General features: G+C 41.2%; 15 non-coding genes across 15 annotated transcripts; 6 read left to right on the forward strand and 9 right to left on the reverse strand.

The window, feature by feature from the left end:
- Positions 1-1,470: 1,470 nt before the first annotated feature.
- Positions 1,471-1,542, forward strand: trnam-cau. Its single transcript has one exon. It is a non-coding gene; the product is annotated as a tRNA-Met (tRNA).
- Positions 1,543-4,636: 3,094 nt separating this feature from the next.
- Positions 4,637-4,708, forward strand: trnam-cau. Its single transcript has one exon. It is a non-coding gene; the product is annotated as a tRNA-Met (tRNA).
- A 1,815-nt stretch (positions 4,709-6,523) lies between these two features.
- On the reverse strand, positions 6,524-6,603 carry trnal-aag. The gene has a single exon. It is a non-coding gene; the product is annotated as a tRNA-Leu (tRNA).
- Positions 6,604-7,226: 623 nt separating this feature from the next.
- trnas-gcu lies at positions 7,227-7,308 on the reverse strand. The gene has a single exon. It is a non-coding gene; the product is annotated as a tRNA-Ser (tRNA).
- Positions 7,309-11,933: 4,625 nt separating this feature from the next.
- trnam-cau lies at positions 11,934-12,005 on the forward strand. The gene has a single exon. It is a non-coding gene; the product is annotated as a tRNA-Met (tRNA).
- Positions 12,006-13,808: 1,803 nt separating this feature from the next.
- trnal-aag lies at positions 13,809-13,890 on the reverse strand. The gene has a single exon. It is a non-coding gene; the product is annotated as a tRNA-Leu (tRNA).
- Positions 13,891-14,514: 624 nt separating this feature from the next.
- trnas-gcu lies at positions 14,515-14,596 on the reverse strand. The gene has a single exon. It is a non-coding gene; the product is annotated as a tRNA-Ser (tRNA).
- Positions 14,597-16,243: 1,647 nt separating this feature from the next.
- trnam-cau lies at positions 16,244-16,315 on the forward strand. Its single transcript has one exon. It is a non-coding gene; the product is annotated as a tRNA-Met (tRNA).
- Positions 16,316-18,138: 1,823 nt separating this feature from the next.
- On the reverse strand, positions 18,139-18,220 carry trnal-aag. Its single transcript has one exon. It is a non-coding gene; the product is annotated as a tRNA-Leu (tRNA).
- A 626-nt stretch (positions 18,221-18,846) lies between these two features.
- Positions 18,847-18,928, reverse strand: trnas-gcu. The gene has a single exon. It is a non-coding gene; the product is annotated as a tRNA-Ser (tRNA).
- A 398-nt stretch (positions 18,929-19,326) lies between these two features.
- On the reverse strand, positions 19,327-19,408 carry trnas-gcu. Its single transcript has one exon. It is a non-coding gene; the product is annotated as a tRNA-Ser (tRNA).
- A 1,616-nt stretch (positions 19,409-21,024) lies between these two features.
- trnam-cau lies at positions 21,025-21,096 on the forward strand. The gene has a single exon. It is a non-coding gene; the product is annotated as a tRNA-Met (tRNA).
- Positions 21,097-22,920: 1,824 nt separating this feature from the next.
- trnal-aag lies at positions 22,921-23,000 on the reverse strand. Its single transcript has one exon. It is a non-coding gene; the product is annotated as a tRNA-Leu (tRNA).
- Positions 23,001-23,626: 626 nt separating this feature from the next.
- On the reverse strand, positions 23,627-23,707 carry trnas-gcu. The gene has a single exon. It is a non-coding gene; the product is annotated as a tRNA-Ser (tRNA).
- Positions 23,708-25,374: 1,667 nt separating this feature from the next.
- Positions 25,375-25,446, forward strand: trnam-cau. Its single transcript has one exon. It is a non-coding gene; the product is annotated as a tRNA-Met (tRNA).
- Positions 25,447-25,716: the final 270 nt, after the last annotated feature.

Below are 25,716 nucleotides of genomic sequence, written 5' to 3' on the forward strand. Positions count from 1 at the left end.
GCCTCTTTAGGCCACTAAAGGCATGTACGTGGACAGCATGAAAGACGGAGGCCACAATCCCTAGGAACCCTTTGAAGACAAAAAGTCGCAATTCACACAACGTTTAAAATACATCCTGGCAGCCGTGGGTAAACCCAGCACCTTAGTCTACTTGGCCAAGCTACCTGTCGCCCAAGGACCCCTTTGGCCCGTGAAAGACCACAGTGTCTACACCAGACCTATTGTCACTCCTGCTTGCTGGATCTTTGAGCCTTGCAAACGAGCGGATTGTAAGAAGCAGAAAAACACTTTGGGATGCCAGGCATGCGATGTTCACTTGTGTTGTCGTTTGGACAGGATCTGATTCTCGAATGGTACAAAAGTGTGCAAATGTGTGGTTAAATCTGTGTGCAAATGGGAAAAAAATTAAACGTCCTTTCTGCTAGTATCCTCAGATTCCTTTTTTTTTCCTTTTCAACAGTGGCATGTTATCTTGATAATTCAATTAGGAGGTGGACCATTGTCTCCCAAGGTGTGAAGAGCGTTATTCGCCATGAACCTTGACACTTTCTCATGTACATCCTTTGTAAAAGAAAAAGTGTCACATAAAAGCAAATCAGTGTATGGCTTAACACTGTACACTGGTCTGCATAATTCAGTCCTTTAATGTTTTCTGAAAATAAGCTTAGTATGTGTCATTTAGACCTTTTGAATATACCAAAAAAAAAAAAAAAAAGAAAATCTTACCATTTTATTTTATATTGGTTGGACAATGTTGCAGATTAAGAAAAAACACTACAAGGAAATTGTGATCAAGGATTCCTTCATGGCAATCTGAACACATAATAGCATTGAGGTATCCGAATTCTGTGTTCAACATCTTCCTATATGAAGAACACTTAGGCCAGAGTCATTTTAATCATACATTTAATAAATGTCACAATTTTATATGAGCCCCTTTTCATTGGGAATAGGGGTAAGAATGTCGTGCTCGCATGTGATTAGCAGAGAGGTGAACATCGATTAAGATCACAGATAAGGATGAGTATTACTTCAGAGTGGGAAAAAGTAAAACCTATTTCAAAATCCTTTCACTTCAAGATCTGCATGTGGTCAGTACATGCTTGAAGAGAAGAAATGCTGGAACACAGCTCTTTAACACTGCAGCAGCACGTTTTGAAGTCAAACCCCGTAGATAATTAAAACACCAACAAAATACATCCATGACTTTTGTGCGTTCATTATTTGGCCTACACATGGTCACCAAAACAAAAGTCTAGGTTTCATTTGAGATCACTGGCTTGAACACTTGTTTTGTTATCATGATAGCTGAGCATGGTCTCTGACTGAATCCTTTACATTGTAATTCAAATTCAATTGAAACTTCATCTGATATTGACAAGAACCCCACTGGGTTTCCCAGCACCATTTGAAAGCTAGAAGAGTAGATCCGAGCCACTCTTTGCCACAAGCTGTGAGTTGCTTGCGGAGAGCAGAGTGGCGCAGCGGAAGCGTGCTGGGCCCATAACCCAGAGGTCGATGGATCGAAACCATCCTCTGCTAACTGTTACCTTTTTAATACCTCAGTCCCATTCATCAATGGCACTCTGAACACATAATAGCATTGAGGTATCCGAATTCTGTGTTCAACATCTTCCTATATGCACATTTTCAGCTAGCCTAAGGACAGTTAGGCCAAAGTCTTTTTTAATCATACATGTAATAAATGCCGCATTATTTTATATGAGCCCCTTTTCATTGGGAATAGGGGTAAGAATGTCGTGCTCGCATGTGATTAGCAGAGAGGTGGACATAGATTGAGATCACATTTAAGGATGAGTATTACTTCAGAGTGGGAAAAAGTAAAAACCTATTTCCAGATCCTATTATTTCACTATCTGCATGTGATGAGTACATGGGTGGAAAGGACAAATGCTGGATTCGAATGACCTGCCAACTTTGTGCACCAAACAGAAAGATTGCCATTTCTTCTTTTTGATGCAGGCAAGCAGCAGTTGACTCATTGATGGATGTGGACAGTGAGAAAGAAAGTGAGCCACAATCCCTAGGAACCCTTTGAAGACAAAAAGTCGCAATTCACACAACGTTTAAAATACATCCTGGCAGCCGTGGGTAAACCCAGCACCTTAGTCTACTAGGCCAAGCTACCTGTCGCCCAAGGACCCCTTTGGCCCGTGAAAGACCACAGTGTCTACACCAGACCTATTGTCACTCCTGCTTGCTGGATCTTTGAGCCTCGCAAACGAGCGGATTGTAAGAAGCAGAAAAACACTTTGGGATGCCAGGCATGCGATGTTCACTTGTGTTGTCGTTTGGACAGGATCTGATTCCTCGAATGGTACAAAAGTGTGCAAATGTGTGGTTAAATCTGTGTGCAAATGGGAAAAAAAATTAAACGTCCTTTCTGCTAATATGCTCAGATTCCTTTTTTTTTCCTTTTCAACAGTGGCATGTTATCTTGATAATTCAATTAGGAGGTGGACCATTGTCTCCCAAGGTGTGACGAGCGTTATTCGCCATGAACCTTGACACTTTCTCATGTACATCCTTTGTAAAAGAATAAGTGTCACATAAGAGCAAATCAGTGTATGGCTTAACACTGTACACTGGTCTGCATAATTCAATCCTTTAATGTTTTCTGAAAATAAGCTTAGTATGTGTCATTTGGACCTTTTGAATATACCAAAAAAAAAAAAAAGAAAATCTTACCATTTTATTTTATGTTGGTTGGACAATGTTGCAGATTAAGAAAAACACTACAAGGAAATTGTGATTCATGGCAATCTGAACACATAATAGCATTGAGGTATCCGAATTCTGTGTTCAACATCTTCCTATATGAAGAACACTTAGGCCAGAGTCATTTTAATCATACATTTAATAAATGTCACAATTTTATATGAGCCCCTTTTCATTGGGAATAAGTGTAAGAATGTAGTGCTTAAATGTGATTAGCAGAGAGGTGGACATAGATTGAGATCACATTTAAGGATGAGTATCACTTCCGAGTGAAGAAAAGTAAAACCTATTTCCAGATCCTATTATTTCACTATCTGCATGTGATGAGTACATGGGTGGAAAGGACAAATGCTGGATTCGAATGACCTGCCAACTTTGTGCACCAAACAGAAAGATTGCCATTTCTTCTTTTTGATGCAGGCAAGCAGCAGTTGACTCATTGATGGATGTGGACAGTGAGAAAGAAAGTGAGCCACAATCCCTAGGAACCCTTTGAAGACAAAAAGTCGCAATTCACACAACGTTTAAAATACATCCTGGCAGCCGTGGGTAAACCCAGCACCTTAGTCTACTAGGCCAAGCTACCTGTCGCCCAAGGACCCCTTTGGCCCGTGAAAGACCACAGTGCCTACACCAGACCTATTGTCACTCCTGCTTGCTGGATCTTTGAGCCTTGCAAACGAGCGGATTGTAAGAAGCAGAAAAACACTTTGGGATGCCAGGCATGCGATGTTCACTTGTGTTGTCGTTTGGACAGGATCTGATTCCTCGAATGGTACAAAAGTGTGCAAATGTGTGGTTAAATCTGTGTGCAAATGGGAAAAAAAATTAAACGTCCTTTCTGCTAATATGCTCAGATTCCTTTTTTTTTCCTTTTCAACAGTGGCATGTTATCTTGATAATTCAATTAGGAGGTGGACCATTGTCTCCCAAGGTGTGACGAGCGTTATTCGCCATGAACCTTGACACTTTCTCATGTACATCCTTTGTAAAAGAATAAGTGTCACATAAGAGCAAATCAGTGTATGGCTTAACACTGTACACTGGTCTGCATAATTCAATCCTTTAATGTTTTCTGAAAATAAGCTTAGTATGTGTCATTTGGACCTTTTGAATATACCAAAAAAAAAAAAAGAAAATCTTACCATTTTATTTTATGTTGGTTGGACAATGTTGCAGATTAAGAAAAATGTTGCAGATTAAGAAAAAACACTACAAGGAAATTGTGATTCATGGCAATCTGAACACATAATGCCATGAAGGTATCAGATTCTTGTGTGCAGTATCTTCCTATATGAAGAACACTTAGGCCAGAGTCATTTTTAATCATACATTTAATAAATGTCACAATTTTGTATGAGCCACCTTTCATTGGGAATAAGTGTAAGAATGTATTGCTTAAATGTGATTAGCAGAGAGGTGAACATCGATTAAGATCACAGATAAGGATGAGTATCACTTCCGAGTGAAGAAAAGTAAAACCTATTTCAAAATCCTTTCACTTCAAGATCTGCATGTGGTCAGTACATGCTTGAAGAGAAGAAATGCTGGAACACAGCTCTTTAACACTGCAGCAGCACGTTTTGAAGTCAACCCCATAGATAATTAAAACACCAACAAAATACATCCATGACTTTTGTGCGTTCATTATTTGGCCTACACATGGTCACCAAAACAAAAGTCTAGGTTTCATTTGAGATCACTGGCTTGAACACTTGTTTTGTTATCATGATAGCTGAGCATGGTCTCTGACTGAATCCTTTACATTGTAATTTAAATTCAATTGAAACTTCATCTGATATTGACAAGAACCCCACTGGGTTTCCCAGCACCGTTTGAAAGCTAGAAGAGTAGATCCGAGCCACTCTTTGCCACAAGCTGTGAGTTGCTTGCGGAGAGCAGAGTGGCGCAGCGGAAGCGTGCTGGGCCCATAACCCAGAGGTCGATGGATCGAAACCATCCTCTGCTAACTGTTACTTTTTAATACCTCAGTCCCATTCATCAATGGCACTCTGAACACATAATAGCATTGAGGTATCCGAATTCTGTGTTCAACATCTTCCTATATGCACATTTTCAGATAGCCTAAGGACAGTTAGGCCAAAGTCTTTTTTAATCATACATGTAATAAATGCCGCATTATTTTATATGAGCCCCTTTTCATTGGGAATAGGGGTAAGAATGTCGTGCTCGCATGTGATTAGCAGAGAGGTGGACATAGATTGAGATCACATTTAAGGATGAGTATTACTTCAGAGTGGGAAAAAGTAAAAACCTATTTCCAGATCCTATTATTTCACTATCTGCATGTGATGAGTACATGGGTGGAAAGGACAAATGCTGGATTCGAATGACCTGCCAACTTTGTGCACCAAACAGAAAGATTGCCATTTCTTCTTTTTGATGCAGGCAAGCAGCAGTTGACTCATTGATGGATGTGGAAAACCTTCCATAATCAAGGCTGAGAGGATAAGGTGACGGACCTAATATCCGTTAGGGTGTCCCTGCGCCATGTTAAAATCATGCCTACTACATTTGTGATCTTAGTGTCTTACAAATTCCCCACAGATTGTTCCGCCAGAACACAGCTCTTTAACACTGCAACAGAACTATTTAAAGTCATCCACGTAGATAATTAAACCGCGAACGAAATACGTCTTCTACATTTGCGTGTTCAACATGTGACCTAGACAATGGTCACCAAGGCAAGAGGCATCAATCCCTGGCTGTCAGGATGGCCGAGCAGTCTAAGTTCAGGTCGCAGTCTCCTCTGGAGGCGTGGGTTTGAATCCCACTTCTGACAGATGTGTACCTTGTTGCTCAGTTTTTCTGAACTGTGATGAGACTTGTTGAGTTGATACTGAAAAAACATGAGCGAAAAATATTCAACATGCTGACTCTGTTCGATTCTACAGTTTGCTTGGATAATGCTCAAGTCTTCTGCTGCTAGTTTGATATTGAAATATTTTGGCAAAATTTCACTGAATATCGAAGACTCTACCAAATGCTTGAGCATGTCTTTGGACAAAAATAGTTGAAACCTCGCTGTGACACACCAGTCTAGCTTTCATTTGACATCACTGGCTTGAACACTTGTTTTGTTATCATGATAGCTAAGCATGGTCTCTCATTTGAACAAAATCAGGTTCCAGGAATGGCACAAAAGTGTGCAACTGTGTGGCTAAACCTGTGTGTAAATACAGTGCAAAGGGAAAAGAATGCAATGTCTTATCTGCTAGTATCCTCAGATTCCTTATTTTTCGTTTGTATGGTGGCATTTTATCTTCATAAGTCAATTAGGAGATGGCTCATTGATGAACCATGACACTCTCTGATTTACAGCGTTTGTGAAAGAAAAGTTGTCACCTAAAAGTAAATCAGTGTATTGCATAATGTGAACAAGTGAAAAGGACAGATATCACAACAATGCTAAACAGAGTACACTGATCTGCATAATCAGTCCTTTATTGTTTTCTGAAAATAAGCTTAGTATGTGTGTCTTGTACCTATCTGGTTGTTCGAGAAATACATGCAAATCATTACTTTTTGACTAAAAAGGCTAAACTTGACAAACTGAAAGAAAAACTGTGTGCAGTGCAGGATAACCTTTGTATTCTATTTGACAAGAGCTCGTGAGACTGTTTAACATAAAGCTGAAACGAGCACTTTTTGACTAGCATTTACAGCGACCCTCGATCTCGACGGATCTAGGCTTTGGACCCGCTGATCAACATCTGCAGTATTAACGGAAGGAGATCTACTGTATTTGACCAAAATTATAACGTGGCAGCGGTGGGATTCGAACCCACGCCCAAAGAGACTGGAGCCTTAATCCAGCGCCTTAGACCGCTCGGCCACGCTACCAGTAGCGAGGCCGAAGATGAGACTGCCAGTTTGTGGAGGAGATGCTGTCGCAGCCACCCATAACGTCAGCGTCATGCCCCAAACAGGCTTAACAAATGACTTTTGCTCGAGAACAAAGTGATACAAAAACACACAACAGGCTGTGCTGAATTGGTAGTCCATTGCATTGCCCTCTGATTGTCAACAATCATCCACATATAATAACAGGATTCAGACGCAAGTTTTTTTTGCCACTGTCGTTTTGCCACAGCTGCGACGATCCATCATGGAAACAGACAACCTTTGCAAAATAGACAGCAACAAATACAGCTTCGGGAAATTCCTCTAAAGGTAACGGCACACTTGCGTCTTCTGCCAATAGTACATTTTGGTTTGTTGTCTCAATTGGCCTCTTTAGGCCACTAAAGGCATGTACGTGGACAGCATGAAAGACGGAGGCCACAATCCCTAGGGAAGCCTTTGGAGGCAAGAAGTCGCAATGCTTACGCAAACTTCACAGCTTCAGTAAGTCCTCTAAACAGTCAAGTATGGCTTTACTGAGACATTATATCCTGAAGCCTTGTGATAAAAATAACAAAAATAGCCAGAAGTAGTTGCAAATCGGCGACTAAGATTCAACCGTGCGACGAGGGTGGGACTCGAACCCACGCGTGCAAAGCACAATGGATTAGCAGTCCATCGCCTTAACCTCTCGGCCACCTCGTCCGATAAAGAGACCTGACGGCACTGCTGAAGAAACGAGGGGCTTTTCTTTTATTGCGCACAAAAGAGGGGTGCAGTGTGTCACGAGATGGGCCAAGGTTTATAGATAGCGGCACACTTGTGTCTTCTGCCGATGGTCCATTTTGCTTTTTTGTCTTAGTTGGGCTCTTGAGCACACTGGAGGCAAGTAATGGACAGTGAAAAAGAAAGTGAGCCACAATCCCTAGGAAACCTATGAAGACAAAAGTCGCACCACACAACGTTTAAAATACATCCTGGCAGCCGTGGGTAAACCCAGCACCTTAGTCTACTTGGCCAAGCTACCTGTCGCCAAGGACCCCTTTGGCCCGTGAAAGACCACAGTGCCTACACCAGACCTATTGTCACTCCTGCTTGCTGGATCTTTGAGCCTTGCAAACGAGCGGATTGTAAGAAGCAGAAAAACACTTTGGGATGCCAGGCATGCGATGTTCACTTGTGTTGTCGTTTGTACAGGATCTGATTCCTCGAATGGTACAAAAGTGTGCAAATGTGTGGTTAAATCTGTGTGCAAATGGGAAAAAAAATTAAACGTCCTTTCTGCTAGTATGCTCAGATTCCTTTTTTTTTCCTTTTCAACAGTGGCATGTTATCTTGATAATTCAATTAGGAGGTGGACCATTGTCTCCCAAGATGTGAAGAGCGTTATTCGCCATGAACCTTGACACTTTCTCATGTACATCCTTTGTAAAAGAAAAAGTGTCACATAAAAGCAAATCAGTGTATGGCTTAACACTGTACTCTGGTCTGCATAATTCAGTCCTTTAATGTTTTCTGAAAATAAGCTTAGTATGTGTCATTTGGACCTTTTGAATATACCAAAAAAGAAAGAAAATCTTACCATTTTATTTTATATTGGTTGGACAATGTTGCAGATTAAGAAAAATGTTGCAGATTAAGAAAAAACACTACAAGGAAATTGTGATCAAGGATTCCTTCATGGCAATCTGAACACATAATGCCATGAAGGTATCAGATTCTTGTGTGCAGTATCTTCCTATATGAAGAACACTTAGGCCAGAGTCATTTTTAATCATACATTTAATAAATGTCACAATTTTATATGAGCCACCTTTCATTGGGAATAAGTGTAAGAATGTATTGCTTAAATGTGATTAGCAGAGAGGTGAACATCGATTAAGATCACAGATAAGGATGAGTATCACTTCCGAGTGAAGAAAAGTAAAACCTATTTCAAAATCCTTTCACTTCAAGATCTGCATGTGGTCAGTACATGCTTGAAGAGAAGAAATGCTGGAACACAGCTCTTTAACACTGCAGCAGCACGTTTTGAAGTCAAACCCCGTAGATAATTAAAACACCAACAAAATACATCCATGACTTTTGCGCGTTCATTATTTGGCCTACACATGGTCACCAAAACAAAAATCTAGGTTTCATTTGAGATCACTGGCTTGAACACTTGTTTTGTTATCATGATAGCTGAGCATGGTCTCTGACTGAATCCTTTACATTGTAATTCAAATTCAATTGAAACTTCATCTGATATTGACAAGAACCCCACTGGGTTTCCCAGCACCGTTTGAAAGCTAGAAGAGTAGATCCGAGCCACAAGATGTGAGTCCCGTCTTGGTTGCTTGCGGAGAGCAGAGTGTCGATGGATCGAAACCATCCTCTGCTAACTGTTACCTTTTTAATACCTCAGTCCCATTCATCAATGGCACTCTGAACACATAATAGCATTGAGGTATCCGAATTCTGTGTTCAACATCTTCCTATATGCACATTTTCAGCTAGCCTAAGGACAGTTAGGCCAAAGTCTTTTTTAATCATACATGTAATAAATGCCGCATTATTTTATATGAGCCCCTTTTCATTGGGAATAGGGGTAAGAATGTCGTGCTCGCATGTGATTAGCAGAGAGGTGGACATAGATTGAGATCACATTTAAGGATGAGTATTACTTCAGAGTGGGAAAAAGTAAAAACCTATTTCCAGATCCTATTATTTCACTATCTGCATGTGATGAGTACATGGGTGGAAAGGACAAATGCTGGATTCGAATGACCTGCCAACTTTGTGCACCAAACAGAAAGATTGCCATTTCTTCTTTTTGATGCAGGCAAGCAGCAGTTGACTCATTGATGGATGTGGAAAACCTTCCATAATCAAGGCTGAGAGGATAAGGTGACGGACCTAATATCCGTTGGGGTGTCCCTGCGCCATGTTAAAATCATGCCTACTACATTTGTGATCTTAGTGTCTTACAAATTCCCCACAGATTGTTCCGCCAGAACACAGCTCTTTAACACTGCAACAGAACTATTTAAAGTCATCCACGTAGATAATTAAACCGCAAACGAAATATGTCTTCTACATTTGCGTGTTCAACATGTGACCTAGACAATGGTCACCAAGGCAAGAGGCATCAATCCCTGGCTGTCAGGATGGCCGAGCAGTCTAAGTTCAGGTCGCAGTCTCCTCTGGAGGCGTGGGTTTGAATCCCACTTCTGACAGATGTGTACCTTGTTGCTCAGTTTTTCTGAACTGTGCCCATGCAGGGGAGACTTGTTGAGTTGATACTGAAAAAACATGAGCGAAAAATATTCAACATGCTGACTCTGTTCGATTCTACAGTTTGCTTGGATAATGCTCAAGTCTTCTGCTGCTAGTTTGATATTGAAATATTTTGGCAAAATTTCACTGAATATCGAAGACTCTACCAAATGCTTGAGCATGTCTTTGGACAAAAATAGTTGAAACCTCGCTGTGACACACCAGTCTAGCTTTCATTTGACATCACTGGCTTGAACACTTGTTTTGTTATCATGATAGCTAAGCATGGTCTCTCATTTGAACAAAATCAGGTTCCAGGAATGGCACAAAAGTGTGCAACTGTGTGGCTAAACCTGTCTGTAAATACAGTGCAAAGGGAAAAGAATGCAATGTCTTATCTGCTAGTATCCTCAGATTCCTTTTTTTCCTTTTCAACAGTGGCATGTTATCTTGATAATTCAATTAGAGGTGGACCATTGTCTCCAAAGGTGTGACGAGCGTTATTCGCCATGAACCTTGACACTTTCTCATGTACATCCTTTGTAAAAGAATAAGTGTCACATAAGAGCAAATCAGTGTATGGCTTAACACTGTACACTGGTCTGCATAATTCAATCCTTTAATGTTTTCTGAAAATAAGCTTAGTATGTGTCATTTGGACCTTTTGAATATACCAAAAAAAAAAAAAAGAAAATCTTACCATTTTATTTTATGTTGGTTGGACAATGTTGCAGATTAAGAAAAATGTTGCAGATTAAGAAAAATGTTGCAGATTAAGAAAAATGTTGCAGATTAAGAAAAATGTTGCAGATTAAGAAAAATGTTGCAGATTAAGAAAAATGTTGCAGATTAAGAAAAATGTTGCAGATTAAGAAAAATGTTGCAGATTAAGAAAAATGTTGCAGATTAAGAAAAATGTTGCAGATTAAGAAAAATGTTGCAGATTAAGAAAAATGTTGCAGATTAAGAAAAATGTTGCAGATTAAGAAAAATGTTGCAGATTAAGAAAAATGTTGCAGATTAAGAAAAACACTACAAGGAAATTGTGATTCATGGCAATCTGAACACATAATAGCATTGAGGTATCCGAATTCTGTGTTCAACATCTTCCTATATGAAGAACACTTAGGCCAGAGTCATTTTAATCATACATTTAATAAATGTCACAATTTTATATGAGCCCCTTTTCATTGGGAATAGGGGTAAGAATGTCGTGCTCGCATGTGATTAGCAGAGAGGTGGACATAGATTGAGATCACATTTAAGGATGAGTATTACTTCAGAGTGGGAAAAAGTAAAACCTATTTCAAAATCCTTTCACTTCAAGATCTGCATGTGGTCAGTACATGCTTGAAGAGAAGAAATGCTGGAACACAGCTCTTTAACACTGCAGCAGCACGTTTTGAAGTCAACCCGTAGATAATTAAACCGCAAACGAAATATGTCTTCTACATTTGCGTGTTCAACATGTGACCTAGACAATGGTCACCAAGGCAAGAGGCATCAATCCCTGGCTGTCAGGATGGCCGAGCAGTCTAAGTTCAGGTCGCAGTCTCCTCTGGAGGCGTGGGTTTGAATCCCACTTCTGACAGATGTGTACCTTGTTGCTCAGTTTTTCTGAACTGTGCCCATGCAGGGGAGACTTGTTGAGTTGATACTGAAAAAACATGAGCGAAAAATATTCAACATGCTGACTCTGTTCGATTCTACAGTTTGCTTGGATAATGCTCAAGTCTTCTGCTGCTAGTTTGATATTGAAATATTTTGGCAAAATTTCACTGAATATCGAAGACTCTACCAAATGCTTGAGCATGTCTTTGGACAAAAATAGTTGAAACCTCGCTGTGACACACCAGTCTAGCTTTCATTTGACATCACTGGCTTGAACACTTGTTTTGTTATCATGATAGCTGAGCATGGTCTCTGACTGAATCCTTTACATTGTAATTTAAATTCAATTGAAACTTCATCTGATATTGACAAGAACCCCACTGGGTTTCCCAGCACCGTTTGAAAGCTAGAAGAGTAGATCCGAGCCACTCTTTGCCACAAGATGTGAGTTGCTTGCGGAGAGCAGAGTGGCGCAGCGGAAGCGTGCTGGGCCCATAACCCAGAGGTCGATGGATCGAAACCATCCTCTGCTAACTGTTACCTTTTAATACCTCAGTCCCATTCATCAATGGCACTCTGAACACATAATAGCATTGAGGTATCCGAATTCTGTGTTCAACATCTTCCTATATGAAGAACACTTAGGCCAGAGTCATTTTAATCATACATTTAATAAATGTCACAATTTTATATGAGCCACCTTTCATTGGGAATAGGGGTAAGAATGTCGTGCTCGCATGTGATTAGCAGAGAGGTGGACATAGATTGAGATCACATTTAAGGATGAGTATTACTTCAGAGTGGGAAAAAGTAAAAACCTATTTCCAGATCCTATTATTTCACTATCTGCATGTGATGAGTACATGGGTGAAAGGACAAATGCTGGATTCGAATGACCTGCCAACTTTGTGCACCAAACAGAAAGATTGCCATTTCTTCTTTTTGATGCAGGCAAGCAGCAGTTGACTCATTGATGGATGTGGAAAACCTTCCATAATCAAGGCTGAGAGGATAAGGTGACGGACCTAATATCCGTTGGGGTGTCCCTGCGCCATGTTAAAATCATGCCTACTACATTTGTGATCTTAGTGTCTTACAAATTCCCCACAGATTGTTCCGCCAGAACACAGCTCTTTAACACTGCAACAGAACTATTTAAAGTCATCCACGTAGATAATTAAACCGCGAACGAAATACGTCTTCTACATTTGCGTGTTCAACATGTGACCTAGACAATGGTCACCAAGGCAAGAGGCATCAATCCCTGGCTGTCAGGATGGCCGAGCAGTCTAAGTTCAGGTCGCAGTCTCCTCTGGAGGCGTGGGTTTGAATCCACTTCTGACAGATGTGTACCTTGTTGCTCAGTTTTTCTGAACTGTGCCCATGCAGGGGAGACTTGTTGAGTTGATACTGAAAAAACATGAGCGAAAAATATTCAACATGCTGACTCTGTTCGATTCTACAGTTTGCTTGGATAATGCTCAAGTCTTCTGCTGCTAGTTTGATATTGAAATATTTTGGCAAAATTTCACTGAATATCGAAGACTCTACCAAATGCTTGAGCATGTCTTTGGACAAAAATAGTTGAAACCTCGCTGTGACACACCAGTCTAGCTTTCATTTGACATCACTGGCTTGAACACTTGTTTTGTTATCATGATAGCTAAGCATGGTCTCTCATTTGAACAAAATCAGGTTCCAGGAATGGCACAAAAGTGTGCAACTGTGTGGCTAAACCTGTCTGTAAATACAGTGCAAAGGGAAAAGAATGCAATGTCTTATCTGCTAGTATCCTCAGATTCCTTATTTTTTCGTTTGTATGGTGGCATTTTATCTTCATAAGTCAATTAGGAGATGGCTCATTGATGAACCATGACACTCTCTGATTTACAGCGTTTGTGAAAGAAAAGTTGTCACCTAAAAGTAAATCAGTGTATTGCATAATGTGAACAAGTGAAAAGGACAGATATCACAACAATGCTAAACAGAGTACACTGATCTGCATAATCAGTCCTTTATTGTTTTCTGAAAATAAGCTTAGTATGTGTGTCTTGTACCTATCTGGTTGTTCGGAGAAATACATGCAAATCATTACTTTTTGACTAAAAAGGCTAAACTTGACAAACTGAAAGAAAAACTGTGTGCAGTGCAGGATAACCTTTGTATTCTATTTGACAAGAGCTCGTGAGACTGTTTAACATAAAGCTGAAACGAGCACTTTTTGACTAGCATTTACAGCGACCCTCGATCTCGACGGATCTAGGCTTTGGACCCGCTGATCAACATCTGCAGTATTAACGGAAGGAGATCTACTGTATTTGACCAAAATTATAACGTGGCAGCGGTGGGATTCGAACCCACGCCTCCAAAGAGACTGGAGCCTTAATCCAGCGCCTTAGACCGCTCGGCCACGCTACCAGTAGAGAGGCCGGGAGATGAGACCGCCAGCTTGTGGAGGAGATGCTGTCGCAGCCACCCATAACGTCAGCGTCATGCCCCAAACAGGCTTAACAAATGACTTTTGCTCGAGAACAAAGTGATACAAAAACACACAACAGGCTGTGCTGAATTGGTAGTCCATTGCATTGCCCTCTGATTGTCAACAATCATCCACATATAATAACAGGATTTAGACGCAAGTTTTTTTTGCCACTGTCGTTTTGCCACAGCTGCGACGATCCATCATGGAAACAGACAACCTTTGCAAAATAGACAGCAACAAATACAGCTTCGGGAAATTCCTCTAAAGGTAACGGCACACTTGCGTCTTCTGCCAATAGTACATTTTGGTTTGTTGTCTCAATTGGCCTCTTTAGGCCACTAAAGGCATGTACGTGGACAGCATGAAAGACGGAGGCCACAATCCCTAGGGAAGCCTTTGGAGGCAAGAAGTCGCAATGCTTCCGCAAACTTCACAGCTTCAGTAAGTCCTCTAAACAGTCAAGTATGGCTTTACTGAGACATTATATCCTGAAGCCTTGTGATAAAAATAACAAAAATAGCCAGAAGTAGTTGCAAATCGGCGACTAAGATTCAACCGTGCGACGAGGGTGGGACTCGAACCCACGCGTGCAAAGCACAATGGATTAGCAGTCCATCGCCTTAACCTCTCGGCCACCTCGTCCGATAAAGAGGACTGACGGCACTGCTGAAGAAACGAGGGGCTTTTCTTTTATTGCGCACAAAAGAGGGGTGCAGTGTGTCACGAGATGGGCCAAGGTTTATAGATAGCGGCACACTTGTGTCTTCTGCCGATGGTCCATTTTGCTTTTTTGTCTTAGTTGGGCTCTTGAGCACACTGGAGGCAAGTAATGGACAGTGAAAAAGAAAGTGAGCCACAATCCCTAGGAAACCTTTAAAGACAAAAGTCGCAATTCACACAACGTTTAAAATACATCCTGGCAGCCGTGGGTAAACTCAGCACCTTAGTCTACTTGGCCAAGCTACCTGTCGCCCAAGGACCCCTTTGGCCCGTGAAAGACCACAGTGCCTACACCAGACCTATTGTCACTCCTGCTTGCTGGATCTTTGAGCCTTGCAAACGAGCGGATTGTAAGAAGCAGAAAAACACTTTGGGATGCCAGGCATGCGATGTTCACTTGTGTTGTCGTTTGTACAGGATCTCGAATGGTACAAAAGTGTGCAAATGTGTGGTTAAATCTGTGTGTAAATAAAGTGCAAATGGGAAAAAAAATTAAACGTCCTTTCTGCTAGTATCCTCAGATTCCTTTTTTTTTCCTTTTCAACAGTGGCATGTTATCTTGATAATTCAATTAGGAGGTGGACCATTGTCTCCCAAGATGTGAAGAGCGTTATTCGCCATGAACCTTGACACTTTCTCATGTACATCCTTTGTAAAAGAAAAAGTGTCACATAAAAGCAAATCAGTGTATGGCTTAACACTGTACACTGGTCTGCATAATTCAGTCCTTTAATGTTTTCTGAAAATAAGCTTAGTATGTGTCATTTGGACCTTTTGAATATACCAAAAAAGAAAGAAAATCTTACCATTTTATTTTATATTGGTTGGACAATGTTGCAGATTAAGAAAAATGTTGCAGATTAAGAAAAAACACTACAAGGAAATTGTGATCAAGGATTCCTTCATGGCAATCTGAACACATAATGCCATGAAGGTATCAGATTCTTGTGTGCAGTATCTTCCTATATGAAGAACACTTAGGCCAGAGTCATTTTTAATCATACATTTAATAAATGTCACAATTTTATATGAGCCACCTTTCATTGGGAATAAGTGTAAGAATGTATTGCTTAAATGTGATTAGCAGAGAGGTGAACATCGATTAAGATCACAGATAAGGATGAGTATCACTTCCGAGTGAAGAAAAGTAAAACCTATTTCAAAATCCTTTCACTTCAAGATCTGCATGTGGTCAGTACATGCTTGAAGAGAAGAAATGCTGAACACAGCTCTTTAACACTGCAGCAGCACGTTTTGAAGTCAAACCCCGTAGATAATTAAAACACCAACAAAATACATCCATGACTTTTGTGCGTTCATTATTTGGCCTACACATGGTCACCAAAACAAAAGTCTAGGTTTCATTTGAGATCACTGGCTTGAACACTTGTTTTGTTATCATGATAGCTGAGCATGGTCTCTGACTGAATCCTTTACATTGTAATTCAAATTCAATTGAAACTTCATCTGATATTGACAAGAACCCCACTGGGTTTCCCAGCACCATTTGAAAGCTAGAAGAGTAGATCCGAGCCACTCTTTGCCACAAGATGTGAGTTGCTTGCGGAGAGCAGAGTGGCGCAGCGGAAGCGTGCTGGGCCCATAACCCAGAGGTCGATGGATCGAAACCATCCTCTGCTAACTCTTACCTTTTAATACCTCAGTCCCATTCATCAATGGCACTCTGAACACATAATAGCATTGAGGTATCCGAATTCTGTGTTCAACATCTTCCTATATGCACATTTTCAGCTAGCCTAAGGACAGTTAGGCCAAAGTCTTTTTTAATCATACATGTAATAAATGCCGCATTATTTTATATGAGCCCCTTTTCATTGGGAATAGGGGTAAGAATGTCGTGCTCGCATGTGATTAGCAGAGAGGTGGACATAGATTGAGATCACATTTAAGGATGAGTATTACTTCAGAGTGGGAAAAAGTAAAAACCTATTTCCAGATCCTATTATTTCACTATCTGCATGTGATGAGTACATGGGTGGAAAGGACAAATGCTGGATTCGAATGACCTGCCAACTTTGTGCACCAAACAGAAAGATTGCCATTTCTTCTTTTTGATGCAGGCAAGCAGCAGTTGACTCATTGATGGATGTGGAAAACCTTCCATAATCAAGGCTGAGAGGATAAGGTGACGGACCTAATATCCGTTGGGGTGTCCCTGCGCCATGTTAAAATCATGCCTACTACATTTGTGATCTTAGTGTCTTACAAATTCCCCACAGATTGTTCCGCCAGAACACAGCTCTTTAACACTGCAACAGAACTATTTAAAGTCATCCACGTAGATAATTAAACCGCGAACGAAATATGTCTTCTACATTTGCGTGTTCAACATGTGACCTAGACAATGGTCACCAAGGCAAGAGGCATCAATCCCTGGCTGCCAGGATGGCCGAGCAGTCTAAGTTCAGGTCGCAGTCTCCTCTGGAGGCGTGGGTTTGAATCCCACTTCTGACAGATGTGTACCTTGTTGCTCAGTTTTTCTGAACTGTGCCCATGCAGGAGACTTGTTGAGTTGATACTGAAAAAACATGAGCGAAAAATATTCAACATGCTGACTCTGTTCGATTCTACAGTTTGCTTGGATAATGTTCAAGTCTTCTGCTGCTAGTTTGATATTGAAATATTTTGGCAAAATTTAACTGAATATCGAAGACTCTACCAAATGCTTGAGCATGTCTTTGGACAAAAATAGTTGAAACCTCGCTGTGACACACCAGTCTAGCTTTCATTTGACATCACTGGCTTGAACACTTGTTTTGTTATCATGATAGCTAAGCATGGTCTCTCATTTGAACAAAATCAGGTTCCAGGAATGGCACAAAAGTGTGCAACTGTGTGGCTAAACCTGTGTGTAAATACAGTGCAAAGGGAAAAGAATGCAATGTCTTATCTGCTAGTATCCTCAGATTCCTTATTTTTCGTTTGTATGGTGGCATTTTATCTTCATAAGTCAATTAGGAGATGGCTCATTGATGAACCATGACACTCTCTGATTTACAGCGTTTGTGAAAGAAAAGTTGTCACCTAAAAGTAAATCAGTGTATTGCATAATGTGAACAAGTGAAAAGGACAGATATCACAACAATGCTGTACAGAGTACACTGATCTGCATAATCAGTCCTTTATTGTTTTCTGAAAATAAGCTTAGTATGTGTGTCTTGGACCTATCTGGTTGTTCGGAGAAATACATGCAAATCATTACTTTTTGACTAAAAAGGCTAAACTTGACAAACTGAAAGAAAAACTGTGTGCAGTGCAGGATAACCTTTGTATTCTATTTGACAAGAGCTCGTGAGACTGTTTAACATAAAGCTGAAACGAGCACTTTTTGACTAGCATTTACAGCGACCCTCGATCTCGACGGATCTAGGCTTTGGACCCGCTGATCAACATCTGCAGTATTAACGGAAGGAGATCTACTGTATTTGACCAAAATTATAACGTGGCAGCGGTGGGATTCGAACCCACGCCTCCAAAGAGACTGGAGCCTTAATCCAGCGCCTTAGACCGCTCGGCCACGCTACCAGTAGCGAGGCCGGGAGATGAGACCGCCAGCTTGTGGAGGAGATGCTGTCGCAGCCACCCATAACGTCAGCGTCATGCCCCAAACAGGCTTAACAAATGACTTTTGCTCGAGAACAAAGTGATACAAAAACACACAACAGGCTGTGCTGAATTGGTAGTCCATTGCATTGCCCTCTGATTGTCAACAATCATCCACATATAATAACAGGATTCAGACGCAAGTTTTTTTTGCCACTGTCGTTTTGCCACAGCTGCGACGATCCATCATGGAAACAGACAACCTTTGCAAAATAGACAGCAACAAATACAGCTTCGGGAAATTCCTCTAAAGGTAACGGCACACTTGCGTCTTCTGCCAATAGTACATTTTGGTTTGTTGTCTCAATTGGCCTCTTTAGGCCACTAAAGGCATGTACGTGGACAGCATGAAAGACGGAGGCCACAATCCCTAGGGAAGCCTTTGGAGGCAAGAAGTCGCAACGCTTACGCAAACTTCACAGCTTCAGTAAGTCCTCTAAACAGTCAAGTATGGCTTTACTGAGACAGATTATATCCTGAAGCCTTGTGATAGAAATAGCAAAAATAGCCAGAAGTAGTTGCAAATCGGCGACTAAGATTCAACCGTGCGACGAGGGTGGGACTCGAACCCACGCGTGCAAAGCACAATGGATTAGCAGTCCATCGCCTTAACCTCTCGGCCACCTCGTCCGATAAAGAGACCTGACGGCACTGCTGAAGAAACGAGGGGCTTTTCTTTTATTGCGCACAAAAGAGGGGTGCAGTGTGTCACGAGATGGGCCAAGGTTTATAGATAGCGGCACACTTGTGTCTTCTGCCGATGGTACATTTTGCTTTTTTGTCTTAGTTGTGCTCTTGAGCCCACTGGAGGCAAGTAAGTGGACAGTGAGAAAGAAGGTGAGCCACAATCCCTAGGGAAGCCTTTGGAGGCAAGAAGTCGCAACGCTTACGCAAACTTCACAGCTTCAGTAAGTCCTCTAAACAGTCAAGTATGGCTTTACTGAGACAGATTATATCCTGAAGCCTTGTGATAGAAATAGCAAAAATAGCCAGAAGTAGTTGCAAATCGGCGACTAAGATTCAACCGTCGACGAGGGTGGGACTCGAACCCACGCGTGCAAAGCACAATGGATTAGCAGTCCATCGCCTTAACCTCTCGGCCACCTCGTCCGATAAAGAGGACTGACGGCACTGTTGAAGAAACGAGGGGCTTTTCTTTTATTGCGCACAAAAGAGGGGTGCAGTGTGTCACGAGATGGGCCAAGGTTTATAGATAGCGGCACACTTGTGTCTTCTGCCGATGGTACATTTTGCTTTTTTGTCTTAGTTGTGCTCTTGAGCCCACTGGAGGCAAGTAAGTGGACAGTGAGAAAGAAGGTGAGCCACAATCCCTAGGAAACCTTTAAAGACAAAAAGTCGCAATTCACACAACGTTTAAAATACATCCTGGCAGCCGTGGGTAAACCCAGCACCTTAATCTACTTGGCCAAGCTACCTGTCGCCAAGGACCCCTTTGGCCCGTGAAAGACCACAGTGCCTACACCAGACCTATTGTCACTCCTGCTTGCTGGATCTTTGAGCCTTGCAAACGAGCGGATTGTAAGAAGCAGAAAACACTTTGGGATGCCAGGCATGCGATGTTCACTTGTGTTGTCGTTTGTACAGGATCTGATTCCTCGAATGGTACAAAAGTGTGCAAATGTGTGGTTAAATCTGTGTGCAAATGGGAAAAAAAATTAAACGTCCTTTCTGCTAGTATCCTCAGATTCCTTTTTTTTTCCTTTTCAACAGTGGCATGTTATCTTGATAATTCAATTAGGAGGTGGACCATTGTCTCCCAAGATGTGAAGAGCGTTATTCGCCATGAACCTTGACACTTTCTCATGTACATCCTTTGTAAAAGAAAAAGTGTCACATAAAAGCAAATCAGTGTATGGCTTAACACTGTACACTGGTCTGCATAATTCAGTCCTTTAATGTTTTCTGAAAATAAGCTTAGTATGTGTCATTTGGACCTTTTGAATATACCAAAAAAAAAAAAGAAAATCTTACCATTTTATTTTATATTGGTTGGACAATGTTGCAGATTAAGAAAAAACACTACAAGGAAATTGTGATCAAGGATTCCTTCATGGCAATCTGAACACATAATGCCATGAAGGTATCAGATTCTTGTGTGCAGTATCTTCCTATATGAAGAACACTTAGGCCAGAGTCATTTTAATCATACATTTAATAAATGTCACAATTTTATATGAGCCACCTTTCATTGGGAATAAGTGTAAGAATGTATTGCTTAAATGTGATTAGCAGAGAGGTGAACATCGATTAAGATCACAGATAAGGATGAGTATCACTTCCGAGTGAAGAAAAGTAAAACCTATTTCAAAATCCTTTCACTTCAAGATCTGCATGTGGTCAGTACATGCTTGAAGAGAAGAAATGCTGAACACAGCTCTTTAACACTGCAGCAGCACGTTTTGAAGTCAACCCGTAGATAATTAAAACACCAACAAAATACATCCATGACTTTTGTGCGTTCATTATTTGGCCTACACATGGTCACCAAAACAAAATCTAGGTTTCATTTGAGATCACTGGCTTGAACACTTGTTTTGTTATCATGATAGCTGAGCATGGTCTCTGACTGAATCCTTTACATTGTAATTCAAATGAAACTTCATCTGATATTGACAAGAACCCCACTGGGTTTCCCAGCACCGTTTGAAAGCTAGAAGAGTAGATCCGAGCCACTCTTTGCCACAAGATGTGAGTTGCTTGCGGAGAGCAGAGTGGCGCAGCGGAAGCGTGCTGGGCCCATAACCCAGAGGTCGATGGATCGAAACCATCCTCTGCTAACTGTTACCTTTTTAATACCTCAGTCCCATTCATCAATGGCACTCTGAACACATAATAGCATTGAGGTATCCGAATTCTGTGTTCAACATCTTCCTATATGCACATTTTCAGCTAGCCTAAGGACAGTTAGGCCAAAGTCTTTTTTAATCATACATGTAATAAATGCCGCATTATTTTATATGAGCCACCTTTCATTGGGAATAGGGGTAAGAATGTCGTGCTCGCATGTGATTAGCAGAGAGGTGGACATAGATTGAGATCACATTTAAGGATGAGTATTACTTCAGAGTGGGAAAAAGTAAAAACCTATTTCCAGATCCTATTATTTCACTATCTGCATGTGATGAGTACATGGGTGAAAGGACAAATGCTGGATTCGAATGACCTGCCAACTTTGTGCACCAAACAGAAAGATTGCCATTTCTTCTTTTTGATGCAGGCAAGCAGCAGTTGACTCATTGATGGATGTGGAAAACCTTCCATAATCAAGGCTGAGAGGATAAGGTGACGGACCTAATATCCGTTGGGGTGTCCCTGCGCCATGTTAAAATCATGCCTACTACATTTGTGATCTTAGTGTCTTACAAATTCCCCACAGATTGTTCCGCCAGAACACAGCTCTTTAACACTGCAACAGAACTATTTAAAGTCATCCACGTAGATAATTAAACCGCGAACGAAATACGTCTTCTACATTTGCGTGTTCAACATGTGACCTAGACAATGGTCACCAAGGCAAGAGGCATCAATCCCTGGCTGTCAGGATGGCCGAGCAGTCTAAGTTCAGGTCGCAGTCTCCTCTGGAGGCGTGGGTTTGAATCCACTTCTGACAGATGTGTACCTTGTTGCTCAGTTTTTCTGAACTGTGCCCATGCAGGGGAGACTTGTTGAGTTGATACTGAAAAAACATGAGCGAAAAATATTCAACATGCTGACTCTGTTCGATTCTACAGTTTGCTTGGATAATGTTCAAGTCTTCTGCTGCTAGTTTGATATTGAAATATTTTGGCAAAATTTAACTGAATATCGAAGACTCTACCAAATGCTTGAGCATGTCTTTGGACAAAAATAGTTGAAACCTCGCTGTGACACACCAGTCTAGCTTTCATTTGACATCACTGGCTTGAACACTTGTTTTGTTATCATGATAGCTAAGCATGGTCTCTCATTTGAACAAAATCAGGTTCCAGGAATGGCACAAAAGTGTGCAACTGTGTGGCTAAACCTGTGTGTAAATACAGTGCAAAGGGAAAAGAATGCAATGTCTTATCTGCTAGTATCCTCAGATTCCTTATTTTTTCGTTTGTATGGTGGCATTTTATCTTCATAAGTCAATTAGAGATGGCTCATTGATGAACCATGACACTCTCTGATTTACAGCGTTTGTGAAAGAAAAGTTGTCACCTAAAAGTAAATCAGTGTATTGCATAATGTGAACAAGTGAAAAGGACAGATATCACAACAATGCTGTACAGAGTACACTGATCTGCATAATCAGTCCTTTATTGTTTTCTGAAAATAAGCTTAGTATGTGTGTCTTGGACCTATCTGGTTGTTCGGAGAAATACATGCAAATCATTACTTTTTGACTAAAAAGGCTAAACTTGACAAACTGAAAGAAAAACTGTGTGCAGTGCAGGATAACCTTTGTATTCTATTTGACAAGAGCTCGTGAGACTGTTTAACATAAAGCTGAAACGAGCACTTTTTGACTAGCATTTACAGCGACCCTCGATCTCGACGGATCTAGGCTTTGGACCCGCTGATCAACATCTGCAGTATTAACGGAAGGAGATCTACTGTATTTGACCAAAATTATAACGTGGCAGCGGTGGGATTCGAACCCACGCCCAAAGAGACTGGAGCCTTAATCCAGCGCCTTAGACCGCTCGGCCACGCTACCAGTAGCGAGGCCGGGAGATGAGACCGCCAGCTTGTGGAGGAGATGCTGTCGCAGCCACCCATAACGTCAGCGTCATGCCCCAAACAGGCTTAACAAATGACTTTTGCTCGAGAACAAAGTGATACAAAAACACACAACAGGCTGTGCTGAATTGGTAGTCCATTGCATTGCCCTCTGATTGTCAACAATCATCCACATATAATAACAGGATTCAGACGCAAGTTTTTTTTGCCACTGTCGTTTTGCCACAGCTGCGACGATCCATCATGGAAACAGACAACCTTTGCAAAATAGACAGCAACAAATACAGCTTCGGGAAATTCCTCTAAAGGTAACGGCACACTTGCGTCTTCTGCCAATAGTACATTTTGGTTTGTTGTCTCAATTGGCCTCTTTAGGCCACTAAAGGCATGTACGTGGACAGCATGAAAGACGGAGGCCACAATCCCTAGGGAAGCCTTTGGAGGCAAGAAGTCGCAACGCTTACGCAAACTTCACAGCTTCAGTAAGTCCTCTAAACAGTCAAGTATGGCTTTACTGAGACAGATTATATCCTGAAGCCTTGTGATAGAAATAGCAAAAATAGCCAGAAGTAGTTGCAAATCGGCGACTAAGATTCAACCGTGCGACGAGGGTGGGACTCGAACCCACGCGTGCAAAGCACAATGGATTAGCAGTCCATCGCTTAACCTCTCGGCCACCTCGTCCGATAAAGAGGACTGACGGCACTGCTGAAGAAACGAGGGCTTTTCTTTTATTGCGCACAAAGAGGGGTGCAGTGTGTCACGAGATGGGCCAAGGTTTATAGATAGCGGCACACTTGTGTCTTCTGCCGATGGTCCATTTTGCTTTTTTGTCTTAGTTGGGCTCTTGAGCACACTGGAGGCAAGTAAGTGGACAGTGAGAAAGAAAGTGAGCCACAATCCCTAGGAAACCTATGAAGACAAAAGTCGCACCACACAACGTTTAAAATACATCCTGGCAGCCGTGGGTAAACCCAGCACCTTAGTCTACTTGGCCAAGCTACCTGTCGCCCAAGGATGCCTTTGGCCCGTGAAAGACCACAGTGCCTACACCAGACCTATTGTCACTCCTGCTTGCTGGATCTTTGAGCATCGCAAACGAGCGGATTGTAAGAAGCAGAAAAACACTTTGGGATGCCAGGCATGCGATGTTCACTTGTGTTGTCGTTTGTACAGGATCTGATTCCTCGAATGGTACAAAAGTGTGCAAATGTGTGGTTAAATCTGTGTGTAAATAAAGTGCAAATGGGAAAAAAAATTAAACGTCCTTTCTGCTAGTATGCTCAGATTCCTTTTTTTTTCCTTTTCAACAGTGGCATGTTATCTTGATAATTCAATTAGGAGGTGGACCATTGTCTCCAAAGGTGTGAAGAGCGTTATTCGCCATGAACCTTGACACTTTCTCATGTACATCCTTTGTAAAAGAAAAAGTGTCACATAAAAGCAAATCAGTGTATGGCTTAACACTGTACTCTGGTCTGCATAATTCAGTCCTTTAATGTTTTCTGAAAATAAGCTTAGTATGTGTCATTTGGACCTTTTGATTATACCAAAAAAAAAAGAAAGAAAATCTTACCATTTTATTTTATATTGGTTGGACAATGTTGCAGATTAAGAAAAATGTTGCAGATTAAGAAAAAACACTACAAGGAAATTGTGATCAAGGATTCCTTCATGGCAATCTGAACACATAATGCCATGAAGGTATCAGATTCTTGTGTGCAGTATCTTCCTATATGAAGAACACTTAGGCCAGAGTCATTTTTAATCATACATTTAATAAATGTCACAATTTTATATGAGCCACCTTTCATTGGGAATAAGTGTAAGAATGTATTGCTTAAATGTGATTAGCAGAGAGGTGAACATCGATTAAGATCACAGATAAGGATGAGTATCACTTCCGAGTGAAGAAAAGTAAAACCTATTTCAAAATCCTTTCACTTCAAGATCTGCATGTGGTCAGTACATGCTTGAAGAGAAGAAATGCTGGAACACAGCTCTTTAACACTGCAGCAGCACGTTTTGAAGTCAAACCCCGTAGATAATTAAAACACCAACAAAATACATCCATGACTTTTGTGCGTTCATTATTTGGCCTACACATGGTCACCAAAACAAAAGTCTAGGTTTCATTTGAGATCACTGGCTTGAACACTTGTTTTGTTATCATGATAGCTGAGCATGGTCTCTGACTGAATCCTTTACATTGTAATTCAAATTCAATTGAAACTTCATCTGATATTGACAAGAACCCCACTGGGTTTCCCAGCACCATTTGAAAGCTAGAAGAGTAGATCCGAGCCACTCTTTGCCACAAGATGTGAGTCCCGTCTTGGTTGCTTGCGGAGAGCAGAGTGGCGCAGCGGAAGCGTGCTGGGCCCATAACCCAGAGGTCGATGGATCGAAACCATCCTCTGCTAACTGTTACCTTTTTAATACCTCAGTCCCATTCATCAATGGCACTCTGAACACATAATAGCATTGAGGTATCCGAATTCTGTGTTCAACATCTTCCTATATGCACATTTTCAGCTAGCCTAAGGACAGTTAGGCCAAAGTCTTTTTTAATCATACATGTAATAAATGCCGCATTATTTTATATGAGCCCCTTTTCATTGGGAATAGGGGTAAGAATGTCGTGCTCGCATGTGATTAGCAGAGAGGTGGACATAGATTGAGATCACATTTAA

This window comes from Silurus meridionalis, chromosome 12, assembly GCF_014805685.1.
Source record: "Silurus meridionalis isolate SWU-2019-XX chromosome 12, ASM1480568v1, whole genome shotgun sequence".
Classification (NCBI taxonomy): domain Eukaryota; kingdom Metazoa; phylum Chordata; class Actinopteri; order Siluriformes; family Siluridae; genus Silurus; species Silurus meridionalis.